Source organism: Aotus nancymaae, unplaced genomic scaffold (genome assembly GCF_030222135.1).
Source record: "Aotus nancymaae isolate 86718 unplaced genomic scaffold, 86718_ANA_hifiasm-v0.15.2.pri h1tg000041l, whole genome shotgun sequence".
Classification (NCBI taxonomy): domain Eukaryota; kingdom Metazoa; phylum Chordata; class Mammalia; order Primates; family Aotidae; genus Aotus; species Aotus nancymaae.
In genome coordinates, this window is record NW_026988455.1 from 26067017 (window position 1) to 26073558 (window position 6542).

Here is a 6542-nt window from a genome sequence, read left to right on the forward strand (position 1 = left end):
CTCTGAGGATGGAAAATAGGAAGAGGAAACATTGGGGTGAGGGGGATTCCAGCTGACAGAATTCTTGCAAAGATAGGCTGGACTGATGATACCTCACCCAGGGATGGTGGGGGTGAGGACCCTGATTGGGTATCAAGGGTGATCAGGTATCCAGGGTGGGCAGTTCTTGCTAAACTCACTAGGAGGGTTCTTTGTTGAAACTGGATTTTTACAAGGAAGTTCATGGATGGGCCAAGGAGAAAGTTAAGGGGCCTGACTAAGGTTTGGTCAAGGAGAGAATCTTTGTCAACGTCACAGATGCCCTGGCCCTGACACCCACTCCTCTGAACGGCCCCCACTTTGCTATTGGCTTCTCTCAGATTTTCTTGCCATCACATGCTTGATCTCGTGAGAAAGCAAGCACAATTTTACATGCAGGCAAAGCTCATTTCCACGGGGGTTCTTTGCACTGGGTGGGGTGGGGGCACTTCCCCCTGGTTTTCACAGGGCCAGCCTTTCCTCACTCAGGCCTCTGCTCACCTGCACCCTGCCCTCGTGAGCTGTCTCTTCCAAGCCCGGCCCTGCTCCCACCTCGGTGGCCACCATCCCTGTTATCTCTTGCCTGGGGTGGCAGCTGCCTTCTCACGTCTTACTGGTTCCCTGCCCCATCCTTGACCCCACAGCCCAGAAACCACATGGTGGCCACAGGGGCCATAACACTGAATCTGACCATCCTCTTCCCCTACTCCGGGCTCATAGCCTTCCTGTTCCTCCAGCAGCCAGCTCTGCCATTTACAAATCTTCATGTGTGCTGTGACCTCCACCCAGAATGCTCTTCCCAGCTAGCATCCTTGCCCACCTTGGACTCTGGCCCTTCCAGACCACATCACTCACCACCACACCCCACTGTGCCCAATGACGGTTTCCCTACTGACCATCTTCTGTGCTGCAGTGTTCATTCCACAAGGACTGGCATGCAGGAGGCATTTAATAAATGCACATAGGTAGCTATGTTGACAATTAGGGTTAAGGATAGAAGGGTGAGAACAGATACTGTAAAAATGACAGGGTGGCCTCCCCGAGAGACTGAGGCTGAAGACGGGGTGTTCCTAGGCCAGGGGTAGGACTGACACAACCCCCGTGGGCTATGGGAGACCTGCATGGCTGAAGCTGACTGTGTTCAGGCCAAGAGGTGATGGTGGGTGATGAGGGGCCTGAACACTGAGTGAGGACATTCTCCTCCCACATTCTCACATGGCCAGGGGCCATAATTTATCCATTCAGTCACTCATTCATTCATCCAAAAAATACCCTCTAAGCATATGCCCAACCCAGAACTAGATCACAGGGAAGTCAGGAAGCTCTACCCACCATGGAGCTTCCCTGTTACCAGAGGACACAAACACACATTGGCATGTTGATCTATTAAGAGCTAGGGAGGTGAGTAAGGCAAAGAAAGAGGTGGAAGATGCCTGTGAGGCTGCCAGCCTCCAAGGTGGCCCCAGCAATCCTCACATCCCAGGTCATGCCCTTGTATAGTCTCCTCCCACAGTCAATCAGGCTGGTCTGTGTGGCCAGTGAAGTGTGGCAAGAGTGGCTGGGTCACAGAGGGCATCATGGTTTCAGCCTTGCATCTTCAGATGTTCTGGGGCAAATCAGCCACCATGTTGTAAGGATGCTCAGCCTGACTTGCAGAGAGCCCTGTGTGGGGAGGAACTAGGCCTCCGGCCAACAACCAGTACTGATTCACTGTGTGAGAGTGAATCATCTTGGAAGTGGAGCCCAAGCCCCAATAGAGCCTTCAAATGAGACTGCAACCCTGGTTGACATCTGACTGCAGTGGCATAAGAAACCCTGAGTCAGAACCACCCTGAAAAACCCCAATTTTTGACACGCCAAGTGAAAGAGAATAAATGATTGTTGTGTTTGAGCTCCATGTTTTGAGGTAATCACTTCCACAGCAATAACTAACTAGTGTACTAGACATCTGAGCAGAGGCCTAGCTGCACTAAGGAAGCTAGATGATAGCTGGGGAAGTGCTCAGATGAAACAGGGCACGCAGATGAAAAGAGCTATCTGTACACTGATTCACGGTAGCCAAAAGGTGGATACAACCCAACTGTCCATTAAGAGAGAAATGGATAGGCTGGGCATGGTGGCTCATATCTGTAATCCCAGTACTTTGGGAGGCAGAGATGAGTGGATCACTTGAGGTCAGGAGTTCAAGACCAGCCTGGCCAACATGGCGAAGCCTCATCTCTACTAAAAATACGAAAAGTAGCCGGGTGTGGTGGTGGGCGCTTGTAGTCCCAGCTACTCAGGAAGCTGAGGCAGGAGAATCGCTTGAACCCAGGAGGCAGAGGTTGCAGTGAGCTGAGATTGTGCCACAGCACTCAAGCTTGGGCGATGGAGTGAGACTCCGTTCCCCCCCCCCAAAAAAAAAAAAACAACAAAACAAAACAGGTAAATGGATAAACAAAATGTGGCCTTATTCAGCCTTGAAAAGGAAGGAAATTCTACAAGGGTGAATGAACCTTGAGGACATCATACAAAGTGAAATAATCCAGTTAGAAAAAGAAATACTGCGGGACTCCACCTATGTGAGGTATCTAAAGTAGTCAAATTCATAGAAACAGAAGACTGGTTGGTGGCTGCCAGGCATTGTGGGGAAGGGGGAATGGAGAATTAGTGTTTCATGGGGACAGAGTTTCAGTCTGGGAAGATGAAAAAGTTCTAGAGATTGACGGTGGTGACAGTTGCACAGCAACGCGATGCACTTAACGCCTTGCATCTGAAGTGCCACTGAACTGTTTACATATAATGATTAAAATGGTAATCACACCTGTAATCTCAGCACTGTGTAAGGCCGAAGCAGGAGGATCACTTGAGGCCAGGAGTTCACGACCAGCCTGGGCAACATAGTGTGACCCTGTCTGTACAAAAAAAAAGTTAAAATGTTAGCTGGGCGTGGTGGTACGTATCTGTACTCCTAGCTACTTGGGAGGCTGAGGTGGGATCCCTTGCGCCACGGAGGTCGAGGTGGCAGTGAGCTATGATCATGCCACTGTACTCCAGCCTGAGTGACAGAGCAAGACTGTCTCAAAAAAAAAAAAGGTAAACCTTATGTGTATTTTGCCGTGATTTCCAAAACCAACCTGCTGGTAGCTGTGTGTAAGTTGACTCTGGTGAGGGGCTGGACTGGAGGCAGGGAGACCATGAGGCGGCTACTGTCATGGTCCAGGTGAGAGGCGGCCTGAACCGGGGTGGTGGTGCTTTTCCCTCCCACGGCACTGAGGTGGGGAGGAGGGGTGGATTCTGGGTGTCGTCTGAGGATGCATCAAAGGATTGGCTGTGGGGCCTGAGAGAAAGGGAAGGGCTCTGGCCTGGGGGCAGAGAAGGAGGGAGGAAAACTGAGTTCTTCTCTGTCCATCCTGAGCTTGGGGCATCTGGAGGCATCCAAATCTGAGCTCTGGGACCGTCTGACCAATAGAGCATCGTGCTAGGCCCAGGCTTTTAGGAGCTGGCAGCTCCCACTTGCTGTCTCTTGGGCTGCTTACTCTTGAAACCCAGTGAGTGAATCTGGGAGATTCTGCCCTGGCCACTGTCTGACTGCAACCACACGTGAGGGGCACATGCCACAACCACCTAGCTGAGCCCAGCAAGCTCACAGAACCGGGAACAAGCAGGATAACATGGTGGCTGCTGCTGTAAGCCACTGAGTTTTGGAGTGATTCACTATACAGCAAGAGAAAAATGAAACACATAGGTAACCACGTTGTTGAGGAATTAGTTCAGGAGACATGATTTATTTTCCCCAATCACTTACATTATGCTGAGTAAAGATGTCTCCTTTTGACACCTTAAGCCAATTCTCTAACTTTTCAGCCACTTCTGGTGATCAGAATGGCACCATTCCTATATTTAAGACTGACTTGTTTCTTTGATAACTTAGCTTTCATCTCAACTGAAAACCATGGGTCTCAGCAACAGTAAATTTGAAAGACAGCTGAACCAGGCCTCAGTGGTCCTGAGGAGTCAAAAAGGATGACATGGCAGCCTGGACGTTGCTCATGGCTGTTTCCCCACTCCTTTGCAGTGACCCCCTGGTGACTTTGTGGTGTGGCTTAGTCTGATCAACACATTATGAACAGAAGTGACGTGTGCTCCCTCCAGGCCAGAGCATTTTATTGCTGGTGCAAGTACCCCCTACCCTTGTATCCTCTTCCCCTGCCACGAGACTGGACTCTCACACTGGAATGGGGGCTCCTCCACCAGTCGGGGTCCCTGGTAACTCTACTGAGTAGAGCCTGCCCATGCCAATCCAGCCTGGACACACAGGGCAAGCAGGAAATCAGCTTGGTGGTTTGATCCCTGAGATTCAGGGGATTGCTCATTTCAGTAGCATAACCTCACTAGTCCTAATGGACACAATAACAACAGAAGTTACTGTTTTGTTTTTTTTTTTGTTTTGTTTTGTTTTTGAGATGGAGTCTCACTCTGTTGCCCAGGCTGGAGTGCAGTGGCACAATCTTGGCTCACTGCAACCTCTGCCTCCCAGGTTCAAGAGATTCTCCTGCCTCAGCCTCTCAAGTAGCTGGGACTACAGGCTCGTGCCACCACGCCCAGCTATTTTTGTATTTTTAGTAGAGATGGGGTTTCACCATGTTGGCCAGGATGGTCTCAATCTCCTGACCTTGTGATCCACCTGCCTTAGCCTCCCAAAGTGCTGGGATTACAGATGTGAGCCACCGCCCCCTGACATTGCTGGTTTTTGAGCTGAGAAGGTGAGTATGGGAATGAGCCATGTGGCCAGCAAGGGCCAAGCGGTCCAGGCAGAGGGAACAGCGTGTGCTAAGGCCTTCAGTGGGAGTGAGCTGAGTGTGTCCAAAAAAATCAGAGCAGTAGGTGGTCCCTTTTCTTTCTTCCCCATACTCATGAGAATTGGGGCTCTAGGGTTTTTTGAGGCGATATGGGGCCAGTTCCTTGCCTCGGGGGCAAGATGAAGGGGAAGCTGGCCCCCAATCTCCCCAGAAAAAATCCTAGAGGTCCCAGGTAGCCGAGTCCTCCTACAGGCATTCTCAGACCATGCCTGTGGGAGGACTTGGCTCTCTGCTCCCCCGCTGCACCATCTGTCGGTCTAGCAGAGACCCCCAGGCCGTGGTGCAGACTTGGGGGGATCCAGCATGCTGCACTATCAGGAGCTCATGCCCCACAGCTCTCCTGGGCAATGGCTTTGACCTGCCACGCCCCATGTCATTTCCTCCCCTCTGGACCCTCTGCCCTCTCTGCCCAGTGCAGCCCCTCCCTGGCCATCTGGACACCCATTTCTGTAACTGTCAGGTACTGGGAGCTGGAGCCCTTCAGCCCAGTTCTCCTGTTCGCTGCTCCAGTAGCCCAGCATCAGCCACCTGGGTGCAAAACACTCATCTCCCTTTGCAGGCCCCTCAGATTTCAAGGCAGGCCCCTCGCCCCCTTAGCTCCAGCCACCTGGCCTGGCCTGTTCCGCATGGTGGTGATCTACAGCCTCCACTTACCTGGGCCCACCTCACAACGGGGTTAGCAGTGGAAAGGGCTGAATGGGGACTAGAACTCAGAACAGGAGAGCCCAGAGCCTTTTGTCAATGGTGCCAAACCTTGGCGCTGCTTAAGTCCCATAGGAACTAGAAGTTTCTGACCCCGATGCGACTCAATATCCCCTGGTATCCAGATCAGCGGTGGCAGGCTGGGCGTGTGGGCTGGCGTCCCACCACCAGGACTGGACCCCCTGACCGACCGCTTAGCCCACAGGTCCCCTGAGGCATGCAGCTGAGGGGCACCACTTCCCACTCCCATAAAAGCCAAGGAGAGCTCTCCTGAGCCTGTCAGGAGCCCCAGCAGGGGAGAGCTGCACCGGCCTGGTGAGGGCTGGATCTGCGCCTCCCCTGCCTCAATGTCCCCGTGTGCCCACAGAGGCCCTGAGATGCTCCAGTGCTCGACAGGAAACCACCAGGCACACTCTGGCCTCACAATCCCACTCCAGGCATCTACCTGAAGGAAACAGCATCCCAGTATCAAGGTGTCTAAAAATGTGATGGCCAGAAACATGAAACCACCCAAGCATCCCTTGGTTGGTGATGTGTGACATAAATCATGGGATACCTGTCAGATGGATGACTCTGTGTAGCGCGAATCAGGAAAGTATCTGGGCCTAAGGGACATGACAAGTGTGGCTTCAGTCCACAAGGAGCCACGTAGAATAAGGGCTTCTTCCTCCTGACCTTCGGCTCCTCCTCCTCATGGCCCCAACATGGCTGCTGGGCTCCAGGCAGGAAGCAGGGGAAGGTCAAAGGGCAAACCCAGTGGCTTTTCTCAATGGCCAGAGACAGGTCACACCCCAAATTATAGGAGGCTGAGGTATAGTTTTAACTGGCCCAGGACAAATGTGGTGTTCAGAGGTAAGAGAGAGGGTAGGACCAAGAGCTACAGAAAGAGCTCTGAGTTCATTTTAAGTAGAAGCAAACAAGAGGCACAGCAGCAGGCAGAAACGTTTAAAATTACGCCTGCAGCAGGTGCGGCTATGTACA